The following is a 22,649-nucleotide window of genomic DNA, read 5'->3' as shown; positions in this document are numbered from 1 at the left end:
AGCGAGCCAGCATCTTCTTTTGAGGCACAAACTTCGTACCCGGGTTTTTCCAGGGTTCCTGACATATATCAATTAGGTGGTCAGAGTGAGATAAAACTTGTTTAATCACCTTCTGACGCTTGAACCTATCTGGTTTCCTAGGAGGAACGGATGGCTCGGGATCATCCATAATCTGTAAAATTAACTTAATAGCCTCCAAAAGATCAGGAACATCCACATGTGAACCACCCTCCCCATCAGCCGTATCTGAGTCAGAACCTGTGGGGTCAGTGTAAGTGCCGTCTTCATCCGGCGAGGTGTCAGTGACAGCAGTGGATTGTGAGGAGACAAGCGCTCGCTTAGAGGACCCCTTGGACGTAGGCGATCGACGGTCAGACCTTTTAGTAGTCAGGGACTGGTTCAACTTCTTTATTTGAGCAGATAAATCGTCCGCCCACGGAGGGTTAGCTGCAGGGACCAAAAACGATTGTACCGGCATTGGGGGTCCCATAGGGGGTGTTAGTTTATGAACTAGCGTATGCAGAAGCGTGGAAAAAGCGGCCCACGGCGGGTCATTATTTGCCCCCGTTGCCACCGTCCCACTGGGGGTCAAGGAGCCCCCAGAACCAGAACCCAAAGCTGCTATATTCTCCTCATAGGTTCTGCGGCTTCAGCAACACCGGCAGTGTGTTCAGCCCCAGAACCGTTACCCTCAGAAGCAGACATGATATAACTTGCAGTATCAGGTAACAGTACAATTTGTCAGCAGCACAATACCTCTAGCCCAAACCCCTGCGCAGTGTAGTCAGCACCAGCAGAGATAAAGGAGAGATATGGTGACTAAATCACAGAGAAAAATACGTAATACAGTATATCTTTGTGAAAATCCTATGTTCGATAAAACCTGACGCACCAAGCCCCCTCAGGTTATAGAATATAGGGATAGCAAGTTGAGTGAAAGACACGAAATGGACACCACTCAGCTATCAAATGCACACACAAATAGTCAGTTTGTACAATGCAGAGGTTATTACTAACAATAATACTGCACTGGACTAGCTTACACAGCTATATAACAATAGATATAACAGTACACAGTAAGAACTGGATGTATATCACAGGGTAATTGTACTAGGAAACCCTGACTAAATGCACTCTTTCTTAACTAACACTGACTAAAAAGGGCAGGTAGAATACTTAAGTGTCTTGCAAAGTCACAGCTCTGACAACCAGGCGGCTTTACATAGGAGGATTTGCCCAAGCATTCCCAGGAACAGTGAGCTGAGGGATAATGGCGCCGCAGACACTGCCAGGGAGTGAGGGAGAGACAGATATGCAGCTCCAGGGCGGGAACATTTGCAGAAAATGGCGCCCTGGGGCTGGGGGAGGGGCTTCAGGTCCAAGCTCTATCCCCCTGCTGGCAAAACCACAGGGTACTGCGGGCTCTAATAAAACGGTTTATAGAGAAAACCTGACGTGTCCCATGCCCTGGTGATCTAGTGGGATCGCCTGTACTGCCACAGTGTCCACCGCCAGCGCGCGCGGCCCGCCTCCCACTGACCGCGCCGGATCGCGATAAAGACCGGGTCCCGCAAGTGGGACCCACTTACCACCTCCCGAAGCGCGGCCACGCGATCCCGGAGAGCCCCCGTCGTGTGTGCCTGACAAGAAGAAAACCGGAGCCTCCTGCTGTAGTTACCCGGCAACCAGGGCTCGGGAGTGTACAGCGCCGCTGGGGAGAGCCGGAGCTGCAGCCGTGAATGTCCACTGACATATAACACTGCTGCTGCCCTTGAAGTCTTCACTTTTTTTCCTCAGAAAAAAAGCTCTTCTTAGGGCTGCCTGGAGCAGCCCCTCTGTTAAGTGCCTGCTACTGCAGCACCAACTACAAAACTGAGATCCTGTGCAGGGAGGCGGGGTGATATAGGAGGCGGCGCTATGCATTCTGGGAACAGTCAAAGCTTTGAGCCTGTTGGTGCCTCGGATCAAGATCCTACTCTACACCCCATTGTCCATTCCTTGTGGAGCCCAGTGTACCCCGCAGCAGAAAAAGATTTTTCCATTTTGCTAACTATGCAGAATTGGCCACAAATGCGCCTCTGTCCCCCAGCAAATAATAGAAGCAGGGGCGACGTGGATATGATGCAAGGCGTGGCTTCTCTGTGAGCATGAAACATGGACAAAAGCATGGAACACAATTCATAGACATTACAGTAAATGGCAGGAAAGTGTAGATAATGTACCCATGCTAGATACAAATCGAATAAGACTCAAAATATTATTTTTTTTGTCCACGTTAATGAGCACATCAGCAATCTTCCCCTTCCAGTCTGGGTAGGTAACATACTTAGTTTTCTTTTTTTTTTTTTAAAACGAGTGATTTTGCTATTGTGGATTTAAGTACTCTCAATCATGTACCTCCAAACAGGCGCATTTGTGACTATTAGGTTTCTATCTTGGATGTACAATGGAGGCATTTCACCTCCAGGCACCAGCCGTGAAGGGGACACCCTGACCTCCATTGCTCCCGTTTCTGCTTTATGCTCCACAGAGCAAGAATAAGCAGGGAGCCCAGGGGGCATATGCTGCGGTTCTCCCTCTCCCAGGGACCCCACCCTGAAGTCCGATCCCAGCCTAAAGACAGAACTCTAGCAAGGAAACAGCACTGATGTACATAGAAAGGGTGGACAGAGAGTAAAGTGCATAGTCCCTCCCTCCTTTGTTGGCTCTTTTCCCCCTCACACACTCGTTGGACCTGCTGTTGCTGTGGGAGCAGCAAATACCAGGAAAGGAAGGCCCTGATCAGCAATAGGTCATGTTTGTGTGCTAAGTTGTTGCTAGTTAATTTGGAGAGGAGCGTGTGTCGGTGCTGCTGTGGTGTTAGCAGTGAATGCATGAGGGGAGTGTGTGTCTGGGTGCTGCTGGGGTATTAATAATGAATGCAGGGGGAGGAGAGTATATATGGGTGCTTCTAGGGCTAGGCTATTAGTAGTGAATTCAGGGGGTGATGTCTGGGTACTGTGAAGGTCTTAGTAGTGCAGGGGGAGTGTGTGTGTTTTGGTGCTGCGTTGATGTTGGAAGTGAATCATACTTGCCTACTTTAAAAATCTGATACAGGTGTCATTTGGCCCCACCCACTAGACTAAATGCAGCAAATCAATATATATGAATAGGGGTGAAGCCAAAGGATGTGATTAGCATAAAATCACTGCACTTGCCCAGCCCCCTTCTTCATGGACTCAGGTATTATTCTACCTATTCTGCCCACTTCAAAAGGGAGTTTGTGTCTGGTGCTACTGGTTGTATGAGGTTAATACAGGGGGAGATGCATGTGTGTCTGGGTACAGCTGTGGTGTTGGTAATGAATGTGGATTGGTGGAGTGCCGCTGGGATTGGGGTGTTGATAGTGAATGCGAGTAAAGGGAGTCACCAACATATATATGTCTGCCAAACACTTTAGTTTTTCACTGTGCAGTCACAAAAAGAGGATTTTTAGTGCTTATCGTTAAATAGTATTTCTCAGAGTCTATCTCTGTTTCCTACCATGGGGTAGATTTACCATTCTGCAGTTTGTTAAAGCTGCCAATAATTGGCAGCTTTGGTGGATGGATTTAGAGTGGCAACAGATATAGGGGTGTATTCAATTGATGTCGGATCCTTTCCGACAGAAAGGATCCGACATTTCAGTATTCAATTAGCGGCCAAATCCAAAAGGATTTGTCCATTCCCGACCATGCCAATCTGACTTTTTTTAAAGTCGGATTGACATTGTCGGAAACGGGGTTAAAACCTTTTGGATTTAGCCGCGAATCCGACAAAACACGTGGATCCCCGACTAATCCGCCGATCCACGTGCTTTCTGACAAGTCAGGTTTTCTTCAGGTTTGGGAGTTTGATTGAATTGGTCGAATCTGGATTCGACCTTAAACTCCCGTTTATCCGATAACTCTGGAAATCCGACTTGAATTGTATACAGCCCATAGATGCTAAAGGGGGGTACTCACGGAGCGATCGCTGCTTAAAATCTAAGCAATCTGACTAGATTGCTTAGATTTTAAGCAGTGATCTCTCCGTGTGTACCCCTCACAGCGATAGCGATGCGCGGGGCTATCGCTGGTGCTAGATTGGCCTGCATGCAGCGGGTGAAGTGAGCGCCCCCCGCTCCACCCGCACGCTCAGCACACATCTCTCCCCACATCTGCCACGGAGTACTGGCCTTAAATCAGCCTTGTTTCAAATGTATTTCTGTTGCTGTTTTATAGCCATGAGTCAAAGCAGCAAATTATCAGTGGCGTTAACACACAACTAAATAGTATCTGTCCCAATGGTTGTATTGAGGATGCAGGAGCTGGACGCTTAGAAGCTTAATTTTTCTTTTGAAGGTTGAAACTCCTCCCCCTCCCTGCTGACCAGTCATTGTCAGCCTGCACAAGTGGGTGCATGCATAAATATTTGGTAAGAAAGCTCAATTTAATAGAAAATTTATTTACTTACCTCTTATATATATGATATGATATGATATAAATAATTATTAGAAACAGCCACATAAAAATGTGTACATAGTAAGATTATAATAACAATGTTTCTGCAGTGGGGTACACTTGAGGTTCCACAGGGATAACATTAAGGTGTAGAGTAGGGTCTTGATCCGAGGCACCAACAGGCTAAAAGCTTTGACTGTTCCCAGGATGCACAGCGCCGCCTCCTCTATAACCCCGCCTCCGTGCAGAGGAGCTCAGTTTGTAAGTTGGTACCCTGCAGGCAGGTCACTAACAGGGGCCCTGAAAAGAGCTTTTATAAGAAGAAATAGAAGACTTCAAAGGCTGCAGCATAGGCACTCACAGTGCTAGATGTCATGCTGACATCTCATGCTGTAGCTCCATCACCTCTCCCGGCGGCGCTGTATACTCCCACGCCCTGGTTGCCGGGTACTTACAGCGGTGGGCTTCCTCCTAGCACACACACACACCTGCCGCTGCTCTCCAGGATCACATGGCCGACCAAGGGAGGAGGTAAGAGGGTCCCCCAGGTGGGACCCGCTGGAAACCGCGATCCGGCGCGGCATTTGGGAGACGGGCCGCGCGCCAGCTGGCATGGACACTGTGGTAGTACAGGGACCCCACTAGACCACCATGGCAAGGCCACAGGTCGGATTACATTATTAATCCAGTTTACAAGGCCCACTACCCGGTGGTGAAGTCCAGTAAGGGGATAAGGCTCTGGCTGGTAGCCCCTCCCCCAGCCCCAGGAGCCATTTACTGAAATGTTCCCGCCCTTGAGCTGCATATTTCTCTCTCCCTCTCACTCCCTATCAGCGTTTGGCACAATCACTACATGCTGAGCTGATTCTGGGACTGCATGGGCAATGTCTCCTCTGTAAAGCCACCTGCATCATCAGCGCAATCATTTACAGGACACTTAAGTATTCTACATGTGTTTAGACCAGCGGTGGCCAACCAGTGGCTCTTGAGCCTCATGAGGCTCTTTCTTTATTTAAATGTGGCTCCCAACACTCTAAATCATGTGACCACAACAGATACAGAAACTGCTACACTCCAGCCAGAGATGCAGCAGCATTACAGGGACTGAAAATTGAAGAAGCCAGATACTAGAGGCGAGATACCCACTGGCAAACAGAGAACACATTAGGGACTGCAGCAATGGCACGACTTGGTGGGGGAACTTTAGTGACACATGAGGGTGGGCTAGAGTGACACAAGGCGGAGCTGGCTGGAGTGACACAGAAGGGTCCTGGCAGGAGTGACACATGGAGGAGCTGACTGGAGTGATGAAGGAGGGTGCTGGAAGTAGTGACACATGGGAAAGCTGGCTGGAGTGACATACGAGGGTGCTAGCAGGAGTGTCACATGGGGAGCTGGCTGGAGTGACATAGGAGGGTGCTTGCAGGAGTGTCACATGGGGAGCTGGCTGGAGTGACACATGGGGGAACTTAAGTTTATTATGTGAATCTGGCTTTTTCAATTATTTTATGTGAAAGTGGCTTTTTCAATGGATCTGACTTTAAAAAATGTATTTTATGTCGTTCTGGCCTTTTCCATTGTTGCATGCGCGCCTTCGGCTCGACGTCGGCTCTTTGACGTACCTAACAAGGTTTTTTGGCTTTTTGTCACTGACTGGTTGGCCGCCCCTGGTTTAGACAGTGTTAGTTAAGGAGCAGTGCATTACTGCAGGGTTATTTAGTGCAAGTACCCTTTGATATACATCCAGTCTTTACTGTGCATTGATATATCTATAAGCCTATATAGCTTTACTTGTATTACATAGTATTGCTAGTCCAGTGCAGTTTTATTGTTTGTCATAATTTCTGTATTGTACATGTGACTGTGTGTGTGTGCATATAGCTGCTGTGTGATATCTACTCTGTGTATCTCACTCATACTGTTATCCCTATATTCTGTACCCTGAAGGGGGCTAAGTGTGTCAGGGTTTTTGTTTGATATAGGTAGTTCACAGGATATACTTATTTTGTATTTTTCTCTGTGCTTTTCAGTCACCATATACCTCTTGAATCATCTGTTTGTGCTATCTCACTGCACAGGGGGTTCTTGGTCAGGTATTTTATCTGCTGATATTGTACTGTGTCGCCCGTGGTTTACGCTTTCATATCATGTCAACTGCAAGGGGCGATAGTTCCATGGCTGATCCCGCAATATGCGGTGATGATGCCGTGGACTTATCGGAGGATAACATAGCAGCTGAGGGTTCAGGTTCTGGGGGTTCTCTACCCCCCAGTCAGGTTGCGGCAACAGGGGCACATCAAGACCCGCCTTGGGCTGCTTTCTCTACTTTACTGACTACGCTGGTAACTAGACTCGCGCCCCTTGTGGGACCTCCCGTGCCTTTACAGCCACATATTGTCCCTGCAGTTAATCCTCCAAGGGCAGATCTCTTGTCGACTCAGTTACAGCAATTGAATCACTCATTGGCTAAACTGAAACCTAATCCTCGCCCGCCAAGACCAAGGGGTCCTCTAAGCGGGCCATTACTTCCTCACAATCCACTCATGTTTCGGATACTTCTTCCGATGAAGATGGCGTATATACTGACCCCTCAGACACTGATGCAGATGCTTCTAATGGGGAATCTATTTCACAGGTGGATGTCACTGACCTTCTGGAGGCTATCAGCCTGATTCTTCAAATTGATGATGAAACAGAACCTGCAGATACCTCCAAGAAACCTGATAGGTTCAAACGTCAGAAGGTTACTAAATTAGTTTTGCCTCATTCTGACCACTTGGTTGACATACGTCCGTAATCCTGGGAGAATCCAGGAAAGAAATTCACACCTCATAAGAAGATGCTAGCTCACTATCCCCTCACTGCGGAGTAAACGCCACCGCCGGTGGACTCGCAAGTCCCTCGGCTGGTGGTGTCATCTGCTCTGCCTGTCACTATCGTCACCTCTCTGAAGGAACCGACGGATAAGCGTGTGGAGGGTTGCTTAAAGTCTATTTACACACATGCAGGAGCTGTGCATAGGCCCACTATTGTGGCTTCTTGGGCTGCAGAAGCTATTGCAGCCTGGGTTCAGGAGGTCTAAGCGGAGCTGCCGTCTAATTTTCCTGATAATGCTAGACAATGTCTTTCATATATTGTTACAGCCTCTCATTACATTCAGGAGGCGGCTTCTGATGCCGGTGTTCTGGCAGCCAAAGCGTCTACTATGTCCATTCTGGCTCGCCGGATTCTCCGATTGCGGTCCTGGTCTGTAGATCTGGACTCTAAGAAAACCTTGGACGTGCTCCCTTTTAAGGGGAACATCCTTTCTCTAACGTCCTAAGTGGATGCTGGGGACTCCGTCAGGACCATGGGGAATAGCGGCTCCGCAGGAGACAGGGCACAAAAATAAAGCTTTTAGGATTAGGTGGTGTGTACTGGCTCCTCCCCCTATGACCCTCCTCCAAGCCTCAGTTAGGTTTTTGTGCCCGTCCGAGCAGGGTGCAATCTAGGTGGCTCTCCTAAAGAGCTGCTTAGAAAAAGTTTTTTAGGTTTTTTATTTTCAGTGAGTCCTGCTGGCAACAGGCTCACTGCATCGAGGGACTTAGGGGAGAGAATTTCAACTCACCTGCGTGCAGGATGGATTGGATTCTTAGGCTACTGGACACCATTAGCTCCAGAGGGAGTCGGAACACAGGTCTCACCCTGGGGTTCTTCCCGGAGCCGCGCCGCCGACCCCCCTTACAGATGCTGAAGATTGAAGGTCCGGAAACAGGCGGCAGAAGGCTCTTCAGTCTTCATGAAGGTAGCGCACAGCACTGCAGCTGTGCGCCATTGTTGTCACACACTTCACACCAAGCGGTCACGGAGGGTGCAGGGCGCTGCTGGGGGCGCCCTGGGCAGCAATATTTTAATACCTTATGGCAAAAGAATACATCACATATAGCCATTGAGGCTATATGTATGTATTTAACCCATGCCAGTTATCTAAAACTACGGGAGGAAAGCCCGCCGAAATAGGGGGCGGGGCTTATTCTCCTCAGCACACAGCGCCATTTTCCTGCTCAGCTCCGCTGTGAGGAAGGCTCCCAGGACTCTCCCCTGCACTGCACTACAGAAACAGGGTAAAACAGAGAGGGGGGGCATTTTTTGGCGATATATTGGATATATTTAAGCTGCTATAAGGAACAACACTTATATAAGGTTGTTCCCATATATATTATAGCGCTTGGGTGTGTGCTGGCAAACTCTCCCTCTGTCTCCCCAAAGGGCTAGTGGGGTCCTGTCTTCGATAAGAGCATTCCCTGTGTGTCTGCTGTGTGTCGGTACGTGTGTGTCGACATGTATGAGGACGATGTTGGTGTGGAGGCAGAGCAATTGCCGATAATGGTGATGTCACCCCCCAGGGAGTCGACACCGGAATGGATGGCTTTGTTTATGGAATTACGTGATAATGTCAGCACATTACAAAAATCAGTTGACGACATGAGACGGCCGGCAAACCAGTTAGTACCTGCCCAGGCGTCTCAGACACCGTCAGGGGCTGTAAAGCGCCCTTTACCTCAGTCGGTCGACACAGACACAGACACTGAATCTAGTGTCGACGGTGATGAAACAAACGTATTTTCAAGTAGGGCCACACGTTATATGATCACGGCAATGAAGGAGGCTTTGCATATCTCTGATACTGCAAGTACCACAAAAAGGGGTATTATGTGGGGGGTGAAAAAACTACCTGTAGTTTTTCCTGAATCAGAGGAATTAAATGATGTATGTGATGAAGCGTGGGTTAACCCAGATAGAAAAATGCTAATTTCAAAAAAGTTATTAGCATTATACCCTTTCCCGCCAGAGGTTAGGGCGCGCTGGGAAACACCCCCTAGGGTGGATAAGGCGCTCACACGCTTATCAAAACAAGTGGCGTTACCGTCTCCTGATACGGCCGCCCTCAGGGATCCAGCGGATAGGAGACTGGAAACTACCCTCAAAAGTATATACACACATACTGGTGTTATACTGCGACCAGCCATCGCCTCAGCCTGGATGTGCAGTGCTGGGGTCGTCTGGTTGGATTCCCTGACTGAAAATATTGATACCCTGGAAGGGACAGTATTTTATTGACTATAGAGCAATTAAAGGATGCTTTCCTTTATATGCGAGATGCGCAGAGAGATATTTGCACTCTGGCATCGAGAGTAAATGCGATGTCCATATCTGCCAGAAGGAGTTTATGGACGCGACAGTGGTCAGGTGATGCGGATTCCAAACGACATATGGAAGTATTGCCGTATAAAGGGGAGGAATTATTTGGCGTCGGTCTATCGGATCTGGTGGCCACGGCAACTGCCGGAAAATCCACCTTTTTACCTCAGACCCCCTCCCAACAGAAAAAGACACCGTCTTTTCAGCCGCAGTCCTTTCGGTCCTATAAGAACAAGCGGACAAAAGGACAGTCATATCTGCCTCGGGGCAGAGGAAGGGGTAAGAGAGGGCAGCAAGCAGCCCCTGTCCAGGAACAGAAGCCCTCCCAGGGTTCTGCAAAGCCCTCAGCATGACGCTGGGGCCTTACAAGCGGACTCAGGAGCGGTGGGGGGTCGACTCAAGAATTATAGCGCACAGTGGGCTTGCTCACAGGTGGACCCCTGGATTCTGCAGGTAGTATCTCAGGGTTACAGGTTGGAATTTGAGAAGTCTCCCCCTCGCCGGTTCCTAAAGTCTGCTTTGCCAACGTCTCCCTCAGACAGGGCGACGGTATTGGAAGCCATTCACAAGCTGTTTTCTCAGCAGGTGATAGTCAAGGTACCCCTCCGACAACAGGGAAAGGGGTATTACTCCACGCTATTTGTGGTACCGAAGCCGGACGGCTCGGTAAGACCTATTCTAAATCTGAAATCTTTGAACCTGTACATACAAAAATTCAAGTTCAAGATGGAGTCACTCAGAGCAGTGATAGCGAATCTGGAAGAAGGGGACTTTATGGTGTCCCTGGACATAAAGGATGCTTACCTGCATGTCCCAATTTGCCCTTCACATCAAGGGTACCTCAGGTTCGTGGTGCAAAACTGTCATTATCAGTTTCAGACGCTGCCGTTCGGATTGTCCACGGCACCTCGGGTCTTTACCAAGGTAATGGCCGAAATGATGATTCTTCTGCGAAGAAGAGGCGTATTAATTATCCCTTACTTGGACGATCTCCTGATAAGGGCAAGGTCCAGAGAACAGCTGGAGGACGGAGTAGCACTAACCCAACTAGTGCTGCAACAACACGGGTGGATTCTGAATTTTCCAAAATCTCAGTTGACCCCGACGACACGTCTGCTGTTCCTGGGAATGATTCTGGACACGGTTCAGAAAAAGGTGTTTCTTCCGGAGGAGAAAGCCAGGGAGTTATCCGAACTTGTCAGGAACCTCCTAAAACCAGGGACAGTGTCTGTGCATCAATGCACAAGAGTCCTGGGAAAGATGGTGGCTTCTTACGAAGCGATTCCATTCGGCAGATTCCACGCACGAACTTTTCAGTGGGATCTGCTGGACAAATGGTCCGGATCGCATCTGCAGATGCATCAGCGGATAACCTTATCGCCACGGACAAGGGTGTCTCTTCTGTGGTGGTTGCAGAGTGCTCATCTGTTAGAGGGCCGCAGATTCGGCATACAGGACTGGGTCCTGGTGACCACGGATGCCAGTCTGAGAGGCTGGGGAGCGGTCACACAGGGAAGAAACTTCCAGGGAGTATGGTCAAGCCTGGAGATGTCTCTTCACATAAATATACTGGAGCTAAGAGCGATTTACAATGCTCTAAGTCTGGCAAAACCCCTGCTTCAGGGTCAGCCGGTGTTGATCCAGTCGGACAACATCACGGCAGTCGCCCACGTAAACAGACAGGGCGGCACAAGAAGCAGGACAGCAATGGCAGAAGCTGCAAGGATTCTTCGCTGGGCAGAAGATCATGTGATAGCACTGTCAGCAGTATTCATTCCGGGAGTGGACAACTGGGAAGCAGACTTCCTCAGCAGACACGATCTACACCCGGGAGAGTGGGGACTTCATCCAGAAGTCTTCCACATGATTGTGAACCGTTGGGAAAAACCAATGGTGGATATGATGGCGTCCCGCCTCAACAAAAAACTGGACAGGTATTGCGCCAGGTCAAGAGACCCTCAGGCAATAGCTGTGGACGCTCTGGTAACACCGTGGGTGTTCCAGTCAGTGTATGTGTTCCCTCCTCTGCCTCTCATACCAAAAGTACTGAGAATTATACGGCAAAAGGGAGTAAGAACGATACTAGTGGCTCCGGATTGGCCAAGAAGAACTTGGTACCCGGAACTTCAAGAGATGCTCACGGAGGATCCGTGGCCTCTACCTCTAAGACGGGACCTGCTTCAGCAGGGACCGTGTCTATTCCAAGACTTACCGCGGCTGCGTTTGACGGCATGGCGGTTGAACGCCGAATTCTAAGGGAAAAAGGCATTCCGGAAGAGGTCATTCCTACACTGGTAAAAGCCAGGAAGGAGGTGACTGCACAACATTATCACCGCATTTGGAGAAAATATGTTGCGTGGTGTGAGGCCAGGAAGGCCCCCACGGAGGAATTTCAACTGGGTCGATTCCTACATTTCCTGCAAACAGGATTGTCTATGGGCCTCAAATTGGGGTCCATTAAGGTTCAAATTTCGGCCCTGTCGATTTTCTTCCAGAAAGAATTGGCTTCAGTTCCTGAAGTCCAGACTTTTGTAAAAGGAGTACTACATATACAGCCCCCGGTTGTGCCCCCAGTGGCACCGTGGGATCTTAATGTAGTCTTGGATTTTCTCAAATCCCATTGGTTTGAGCCGCTCAAATCGGTGGAGTTGAAGTATCTTACATGGAAAGTAACCATGCTACTGGCCCTGGCTTCAGCCAGGAGAGTATCAGAATTGGCGGCTTTATCATATAAGAGCCCATATCTGATTTTCCATACGGACAGGGCAGAACTGCGGACGCGTCCTCATTTTCTGCCTAAGGTGGTGTCAGCGTTTCACCTGAACCAGCCTATTGTGGTGCCTGCGGCTACTAACGATTTGGAGGATTCCAAGTTGTTGGACGTGGTCCGGGCATTGAAAATATATATTTCAAGAACGGCGGGAGTCAGAAAGTCTGACTCACTGTTTATATTGTATGCACCCAACAAGATGGGTGCTCCTGCTTCTAAGCAGACGATTGCTCGTTGGATTTGTAGCACAATTCAACTTGCACATTCTGTGGCAGGCTTGCCACAACCTAAATCTGTCAAGGCCCATTCCACAAGGAAAGTGGGCTCATCCTGGGCGGCTGCCCGGGGGGTCTCGGCATTACAACTCTGCCGAGCTGCTACTTGGTCAGGGGCAAACACGTTTGCAAAATTCTACAAATTTGATACCCTGGCTGAGGAGGACCTTGAGTTCTCTCATTCGGTGCTGCAGAGTCATCCGCACTCTCCCGCCCGTTTGGGAGCTTTGGTATAATCCCCATGGTCCTGATGGAGTCCCCAGCATCCACTTAGGACGTTAGAGAAAATAAGAATTTACTTACCGATAATTCTATTTCTCGTAGTCCGTAGTGGATGCTGGGCGCCCATCCCAAGTGCGGATTGTCTGCAATACTTGTACATAGTTATTGTTACAAACAAATTCGGGTTGTTATTGTTGTGAGCCGTCTGTTCAGAGGCTCTTACGTTTGTCATACTGTTAACTGGGTTCAGATCACAAGTTATACGGTGTGATTGGTGGGGCTGGTATGAGTCTTACCCGGGATTCAATATCCTTCCTTATTGTGTACGCTCGTCCGGGCACAGTATCCTAACTGAGGCTTGGAGGAGGGTCATAGGGGGAGGAGCCAGTACACACCACCTAATCCTAAAAGCTTTATTTTTGTGCCCTGTCTCCTGCCGAGCCGCTATTCCCCATGGTCCTGACGGAGTCCCCAGCATCCACTACGGACTACGAGAAATAGAATTATCGGTAAGTAAATTCTTATTTTTTGGAGAGAATCTCAACAAGATTGTTGCTGACTTAGCTTCCGCTAAGACTGCAGGTCTACCTAGTACTGCTCCAAAGGTTTCAAAAGGAAAAGAAAGACTCTGTGTTGGGGCACTCTTTAAAATAAAACTTAACTTTTATTTAGTATGTATTAAAATTAGAAATACACAAACAGACGCACATATATAATACACTGAGGGAGGTTATGGGTTAAGCCTTCCTCATATGATATCATGAATCTATAACCCAATTTGGGAAGGCAAATTGCAGATTCTAAAATATCAAAAACTGGGAGAAATACATTCTCCAAACATTTTAGGTGTTAGTGGCACCAAGGTGAAAATATCACAAATTCAAGATTGCAAATGACTGAAGATTCAGATATGTAACACAGTGGCATATAATGAGGAAAATAAGACTAAAATTTAGTCAGTTTTTGAATGTCAACTGTGCTAGTATCTCCTGGTAAGGATTAATTGGCCATTTAAAGAGCTATGACCATCAAATTTAAATGTTGTATACAGATCTCTGTCAAATGGCTTATCATAAGAAAGGAAATATGAATGAAGAGGGTGGGGGTCAAATGTTGCTCCACCACTTCTGCTGTCCACACGGATTTGGGAGTGTTATATTACTGCACCCAATATTCCCTAGTGGTCTCCCTTCTAGGTACTAATGGAGCTCTCACTGCTTAGCTTCCAAGATCAGGCGAGATTGGGCGTGACCAGTGAGATATGACAGTAATATCCCAAGAGTGGTGAATGAGAGAGTGTATGGTTAATGACGCCCACCCAAAGAAAGGCACTTCTGCTGTCCAATATAGATGCACGATTCTCTGTTACTGGGAGCATTGCAGAGAGATATTAGGCTGGCATATGGATGAGAGGGTGCCAGAAAGAGGTGGATACATAAGAAAGTATAGGTTTGGGACCAGTCTTCTGCTGTCCACTGTCATATATTAATATAGCGGACAGTGGATGAGAGAGGCGGGTTGCCTTTGCCCATAGAAGATAGCTAGAATGAAAGGTAAATGGAAAGCATAGTAGTAAAATAAGAGATTACTGTCAAAACATGAAAGTGGATGTTCAAAAACAATATATCCTCTTAGGCAGGTGATTACCGATATAACTATCAAATCATGAGGCTGTGGGTAGATGTTCAAATACAATATATCCACGTAAGCAAAGTGTTTACTAGTAAGGTGATTTGCTGTAAGCTATACATTTAAAGCATAAATAAGCTAATACCGGTATTAAATGAGTAACAGCTGTTTAAATTAATATCTCGCAGTATATCATGATTTCTGAAAGAAATGTATGTGCAACTGAAAATACACTGAAAATGTAAGTGAACAAGCCACCTCCAGGTGAAACGGCCGTCTGTGTAATGTGGAGCTGAACAGTGCACGGTTCAGCCCACACACCACCTGGTATCGTATACATGCCCATTTGGGTTGGTCAATTATTTGCTACTTTGATTTTTCAAGCTATTGTGGTTTTTTTATTAAGCTGATAAAATCTATCATCATTATAATTATTTTCTGTGTCATTTTGCTGCCATGGCTTTTCTTCTTGTTCTATTTTGAAGAAATCTTACATTTTCAGTGTATTTTCAGTTGCACATTCATTTCTTTCAGAAATCATGATATACTGCGAGATATTCATTTAAACAGCTGTTACTCATTTAATACCGGTATTAGCTTATTTATGCTTTAAAGGTATAGCTTACAGCAAATCACCTTACTGGTAAACACTTTGCTTACGTGGATATATTGTATTTGAACATCTACCCACAGCCTCGTGATTTGATAGTTATATCGGTAATCCCCTGCCTAAGTGGATATATTGTTTTTGAACATCCACTTTCATGTTTTGACAGTAATCTCTTATTTTACTACTATGTTTTCCATTTACCTTTCATTCTAGCTATCTTCTATGGGCAAAGGCAACCCGCCTCTCTCATCCACTGTCCGCTATATTAATATATGACAGTGGACAGCAGAAGACTGGTCCCAAACCTATACTTTCTTATGTATCCACCTCTTTCTGGCACCCTCTCATCCATATGCCAGCCTAATATCTCTCTGCAATGCTCCCAGTAACAGAGAATCTGTGCATCTATATTGGACAGCAGAAGTGCCTTTCTTTGGGTAGGCGTCATTAACCAAACACTCTCTCATTCACCACTCTTGGGATATTACTGTCATATCTCACTGGTCATGCCCAATCTCGCCTGATCTTGGAAGCTAAGCAGTGAGAGCTCCATTAGTACCTAGAAGGGAGACCACTAGGGAATATTGGGTGCAGTAATATAACACTCCCAAATCAGTGTGGACAGCAGAAGTGGTGGAGCAACATTTGACCCCCACCCTCTTCATTCATATTTCCTTTCTTATGATAAGCCATTTGACAGAGATCTGTATACAACTTTTAAATTTGATGGTCATAGCTCTTTAAATGGCCAATTAATCCTTACCAGGAGATACAAGCACAGTTGACATTCAAAAACTGACTAAATTTTAGTCTTATTTTCCTCATTATATGCCACTGTTACATATTTGCAATCTTGAATTTGTGATATTTTCACCTTAGTGCCACTAACACCTAAAATGTTTGGAGAATGTATTTCTACCAGTTTTTTATATTTTAGAATCTGCAATTTGCCTTCCCAAATTGGGTTATAGATTCATGATATCATACGAGGAAGGCTTAACCCATAACCTCCCTCAGTGTATTATATATGTGTGTCTGTTTGTGTATTTCTAATTTTAATACATACTAATTAAAAGTTAAGTTTTTGTTTTAAAGAGTGCCCCAACACAGAGTCTTTCTTTTCCTTTTGAAACCTCGACATGCATCACTGACTCTGGGTGCACCACCAACCAAACTAATTCCTTGGATACCTATTTCGGGCATCTCTTATGTACATATACTGTTGGTTTACAAGGGACAAACTTTACAAGAGCCCATGATAAAGATTATCCTAATAGTCCTGTGCGGCACCAAATTGAACTCTTACTGCTCCAAAGGTTAAGAGTACCTCCTTTCGTTCCTTTCGACCTCCAGGTAAAGCAAAGGGTCAGGCGTACCCGAAACAGTCTCGCACTTCCAAAACCAATAAGCCCAAATCTAAGCGTGCCCGGGCTGTCCGTCAGCCTGCTTCCAAAACAGACATGCCTGCTGCATGACGGGTCGGGCCTCCCCCTGGGGGATCCCAGGGTGGGAGGCTGACTTCTACGGTTTACCCAGGTATGGTTGAAGACCACTTCAGACGCCTGGGTAAGGGAAGTCATCACTCATGGATACCCCATATCCTTCAAGAAACGTCCCCCTCGTCAATTTTTCCTGACAAACATCCCTTTGGATCAGGTAAAGGCAAAAACTCTCCGTCTGGTGGTACAATCCCTCCTGGACACAGGAGTGGTAATGCCGGTGCCTCTGGCTGGTTCCTCCCGGCCTCTGGCAGGTTCCTCCTGGCCTATTCTCAACCTCAAGTGTTTGAACAAGTTTGTGAGGGTATCCAAGTTTCGTATGGAAACTCTTCGCTCTATTGTTCTGCCTTTAGAGCCAGGGCACTATATGGTATCCCTGGACATACAGGATGCTTACCTACATATTCCTATTGCCATGTCACATCAGCAATACCTGCGGTTTGCTATTGGCAACCTCCATTATCAATTCCGGGCCTTACCTTTTGGACTGACCACGGCTCCGCAAATCTTCACCAAGGTCATGGCGGTGATGACGGCTCTGCTCCGCCGTCAGGGTATCAGGATCCTGCCGTATCTGGACGACTTGCTGATCCTGGTGAATTCCGCAGAAGTTCTCCTCCATCATCTGGATCTGTCGGTCCAGTTTCTGCAAGCCCACGGGTGGCTTATCAACTGGAAGAAATCATCCCTGGTCCTTGCCCAGAGCTTGGTGCACCGGGGGGGGGCATTGTTGGACACACACAACCAGTGGTTGTTCTTGTCACAGGAGAATGTCCTGAACCTTCAGGACAAGATACGATGCTTCCTCTCTTGCCCACGAGTGTCGATACACTCGGCGATGCAAGTACTAGGCCTCATGGTGTCGGCTTTCGACATGGTAGAGTATGCTCCATTTCATTCCCGCCCTCTGCAGAAACTGATTCTTGCCAAGTGGGATGGCCTGCCTCACCGGATCAGGTCTCACATGATCTCCATGTCTCCGGAGGTTCGTCTGTCACTAAGCTGGTGGCTACAGGACCAACAAATGAGCATGGGTCGTCCCTTCTGGATCTCCAACTGGGTCCTGACAACGGATACCAGTCTGAGAGGTTGGGGCCCGGTGTTGGAGCAACACTCTCTTCAGGGTCGGTGGACCAGGGAGGAGTCTTTCCTTCCTATAAACATTCTGGAATTGCGGGCGGTGTTCAATGCTCTGAAACTGGCCCAGCATCTGATACAGAACAGGCCTGTTCAAGTACAGTCGGACAACGCCACCACAATGGCGTACATAAATCATCAAAGCGGCACTCGAAGCCGCATGGCAATGATGGAAGTGTCAAGGATTCTTCAATGGGCGGAACGCCATCTGCCAGCCATATCGGCAGTGATCATTCCGGGGGTACTCAACTGGGAAGCGGACTTCCTCAGTCGTCAGGACGTACACATCGGAGAGTGGAGCCTTCATCCAGAAGTATTTCAACTCCTAGTGGACAAATGGGGCCTACCAGACGTAGACCTGATGGCGTATCGACACAATCACACGGTTCCGGTCTTCGGAGCAAGGACAAGGGATCCTCAAGCAGCGTTCGTGGACGCACTGGCAATTCCATGGATCTTTCGGCTGCCGTACATGTTCCCTCCTGTGTCACTCCTGCCCAGACTGAGGAAGCTGCCGATGCCAGGAGGTAGTGAAACGCGTCTCTGTACTTACACCTGCCAGTGACAACCTACTCTACCACTCACGCCGAGCATCAGGAGGACTTTGGACGTATCTCCGGATAAGGCTCGTCTGGAACGGTAAATTAGCACCAGAGCCGGGAGGACTACAAAGACGGAAACCTGAGGCGGAGTGGTAATTAAAACTTAACATGGCCATGTCTTATAAAAACTGTGACTATATTCATTAATCCTACTGCTTCATGATGAAATTGCTGTTAACCTGATCAGCGTCATTTAAAGTGGACAAAAAAGCTGCTAAATACTATACGTATTATGTGTGATTGAAAGCAAGCCCTATTATATATATCATACATTATCTAACGTTATAACATCTATCTCAAGATTACCATCACCAAAGAAAGGAAACAGCAGTAAACTAAATGAAACTAAGTAACCAGACAATGGACTCAGCTGTTGCAGCTTTGTAGCAATTAAGTGAAATACTTGGACTCATTTAAACTATTGTATCTCTTTCAGTACTAAGAGGGCTAGCTAAACCAATTTGTGGAGCAGAGCATTTTCTTATATATTAATAATTGATGTCAATGTGGTTTTAGTTTTTATTATATGTAAATTTGTTGTCAAGGGAAAGATTTTTTATTAATCTATATCCTTGGTACTATAATAGTACTAGTGGAGAATTATCATTGAGATAATAGTTAATTAATAAATTTATTATAATAATAAATCTGCAAACGCTATCTGTATTTCTTTTGTTTTAGTTTTCTTGTCCATTTGAAGGGGGTTGGGAAGTCCCTCTGTGTATGGTGAGCTGCATGCGGATTTGGGACATATACATGTTGGTAATTGAATAAAACTAATTGTACTGGCGCCAGGGGGACTACTTGAGTGTAGGTGTTTTTCTTTAATTGTGCAAGCCGGCTGCATGGTCCTCAGGGAACACGTTCATAAGGTTCTATGCCTTCAATACTTCCGCCTCCCAGGATGCCTCTTTTGGACGCCGGGATCTTGTGCCCGCTACAGTGCGTCCCCTCCCATGAGGAACTGCTTTAGGACATCCCCGATGTTATCCCTGTGGAACCCCAGTGTACCCTGCTACAGAAAAGGAGATTAATGGTAAGAACTTATCTTTGTTAAATCTCTCTGCAAGGTACATTGGGTTCCACAGCGTGCCCACCCTGACGCACTTAGCTTCTTTGGGTTTGTATGGCATTAGCCGCTGATACCTTCTCCTGTCATGAGAATGTGGTTTATGTGGCTACTAACGGTTGGCGTCTCTTTTACCTGCTACTGCATTGGACTGGTTAACAAAACTGAGCACCTGTGCACAGAGGCGGAGTAATAGAGGAGGCGGCGCTGTGCATCTTGGGAACAGTCAAAGCTTTTAGCCTGTTGGTGCCTCGGATCAAGATCCAACTCTACACCCCAATGTTATCCCTGTAGAACCCAGTGTACCTCGCAGAAAGAGATTTAACAAAGGTAAGTTCTTACCGTAAATCTCCTTTTCTTTTGCACAGGTTCTCAAACTTTGTTCTCAGGCCCCAAAACAGTGCATGTTTTCCAGGTTTCCTCACAGAATCACAAGTGAAATAATTAGTTCCACCTGTGGATCTTTTAAATTTGTCAATTAGTAATGAATACACCTGTGCACCTGCTAGATAAACTGAAAAAATTTAAAAGACCATAATAATAAACTAATGAAAACAAAATGGTTTCAATAGGGACTCAAACTTTAACATCCAACAAAGTATACATTCTTTGCTTTACCATGTACCATACTACTTATCCACAAAGCTCAGCATTACGGTGTGTTGATAAAAATGCCAATATGTGACACAAACCCTAACAATAAACAAATTAAACAGGTTTCTATTGGGCTTAATTCAATTCAGCGTGGATTGAATAGCGCCGGGAAATAGCTCCCAGGGCTATAAAATTTTGTGCGCTGTCGTAGTTGAAGGCCGGTTCTCACAAATTAAACAGGGTGTTTAAGCGCAAGAATGGACATTCTCAGTCTAAAGTGCCCAAAGCAATGCTATTTTGTCCGTGCTGCAGCGCAAAATAGCATTGCGGACCTCATTTTTCTTGGATTTCTACTCACATCCGCGGAGGAGTACAAAATAAACGTAAATCAATTAATGCTACTGAAGATTTTTGTTTGTGACGTGCCATTTATTGTTACCACTGTGACGGTGATCGATTAGTTTTAGGAAAGGAAGATATTGTCTTCCTAAAAAACTGGGCAATGAGAACAGCCATCATCTAGCTGGAGCACACACTGTTACAGAAAGAGGGACCATCTGCAGAATGCAGGTCACATCAATGCTCTGGTTGTACAGGGTAGTCTTGACAGAAGAACTATCACTTTCCTGCCGGTATAGGAAGAACCAAAATAAGTCTCAAATATAACAAATTTAACTGTTTTACATTCTTTGAAAAAAATGGATATTTTCACTTTGTGTGGTGTTTTTTTATTTTGGTTTGTGTAAATCAGTTAAAAAACAACAATATATTAGCATCCATTCTGCTATAGTTTTCACGTATCCATGTGTAGAAAATACTATATGTTGTGTAACAACATAGATCTACCATAATTATGAAATATACAGAGCAAACATATGAAATTAAATGGGGTATGTCGGTTAAACCCAGAAGTTTATGTACATGGTGGCACCATCAGTACCCGTCAGACTGTGTAGAACAGAGGTCCTCAAACTCGGTCCTCGGGGGCCCACACAGTGCATGTTTTGCAGGTAACCCAGCAGGTGCACAGGTGTATTAATTACTCACTGACACATTTTAAAAGGTCCACAGGTGGAGCTAATTATTTCACTTGCGATTCTGTGAGGAGACCTGCAAAACATGCACTGTGTGGGCCCCCGAGGACCGAGTTTGAGGACCTCTGGTGTAGAACATTCACCAACATTTCAGTAATCTCCTAGTATGGCATTTAATGTCTGATGTTCCACTCAAAACAGAATTTTCAGTTTTGGGTTTAATAGCCCTTTAAGTTTGCTCATACCATTACATCCACCTTCATAACTGTTTTTAATTTTCAATTAGTTTAATAATAAGATTTTACTTACCGATAAATCTATTTCTCGTAGTCCGTAGTGGATGCTGGGGACTCCGTCAGGACCATGGGGAATAGCGGCTCCGCAGGAGACAGGGCACAAAAGCAAGCTTTTAGGATCACATGGTGTGTACTGGCTCCTCCCCCTATGACCCTCCTCCAAGCCTCAGTTAGGTACTGTGCCCGGACGAGCGTACACAATAAGGAAGGATCTTGAATCCCGGGTAAGACCCAAACCAGCCACACCAATCACACCGTACAACTTGTGATCTGAACCCAGTTAACAGTATGATAACAATGAAGTAGCCTCTAAAAAAGATGGCTCACAACAATAATAACCCGATTTTTGTAACAATAACTATGTACAAGTAATGCAGACAATCCGCACTTGGGATGGGCGCCCAGCATCCACTACGGACTACGAGAAATAGATTTATCGGTAAGTAAAATCTTATTTTCTCTAACGTCCTAGTGGATGCTGGGGACTCCGTCAGGACCATGGGGATTATACCAAAGCTCCCAAACGGGCGGGAGAGTGCGGGTGACTCTGCAGCACCGAATGAGAGAACTCCAGGTCCTCCTCAGCCAGGGTATCAAATTTGTAGAATTTTACAAACGTGTTCCCCCCTGACCACGTAGCTGCTCGGCAAAATTTTAAAGCCGAGACCCCCTCGGGCATCCGCCCAAGATGAGCCCACCTTCCTTGTGGAATGGGCATTGACAGATTTTGGCTGTGGCAGGCCTGCCACAGACTGTGCAAGCTGAATTGTACTACAAATCCAACGAGCAATAGTCTGCTTAGAAGCAGGAGCACCCATCTTTTGGGGTGCATACAATATAAACAGCAAGTCAGACTTTCTGACTCCAGCCGTCCTGGAAATATATATATATATATATATATATATCTATTTTTAGGGCCCCCGACAACGTCTAGCAACTTGGAGTCCTCCAAGTCCCTAGTAGCCGCAGGCACCACAATATGTTGTTTCAGGCGAAACGCTGACACCACCTTAGGAAGAAACTGGGGACGAGTCCGCAGTTCTGCCCTGTCCGAATGGAAAAACAAATACGAGCTTTTTTTTAAGACAAAGCCCCCAATTCTGACAATCGCCTGGCCGAGGCCAGGGCCACAACATGGTCCCTTTCCATGTGAGATATTTCAAATCCACAGATTTGATCGGTTCAAACCAATATGATTTGAGGAATCCCAACACTACGTTGAGATCCCACGGTGCCACTGGAGGCACACAAGGGGCTGTATATGCAATACT

At 46.5% G+C, this 22,649-nt stretch overlaps 1 protein-coding gene and 2 pseudogenes across 1 annotated transcript in view; 2 read left to right on the top strand and 1 right to left on the bottom strand.

Annotated features, from left to right (window-relative positions):
- The window catches only part of NGLY1 (N-glycanase 1), a 194,964-nt gene that overhangs the window by 103,910 nt on the left and 68,405 nt on the right, over window positions 1-22,649 (top strand). The gene's annotated exons all lie outside the window — the stretch shown is intronic.
- Window positions 14,064-14,181, bottom strand: LOC134930419 (5S ribosomal RNA; annotated as a pseudogene).
- On the top strand, window positions 15,630-15,747 carry LOC134930576 (5S ribosomal RNA; annotated as a pseudogene).

This window comes from Pseudophryne corroboree, chromosome 5, assembly GCF_028390025.1.
Source record: "Pseudophryne corroboree isolate aPseCor3 chromosome 5, aPseCor3.hap2, whole genome shotgun sequence".
Taxonomy (NCBI): domain Eukaryota; kingdom Metazoa; phylum Chordata; class Amphibia; order Anura; family Myobatrachidae; genus Pseudophryne; species Pseudophryne corroboree.
Note: the sequence above shows the minus strand (reverse complement) of the source record. Positions and strands in the feature narration are given on the sequence as shown.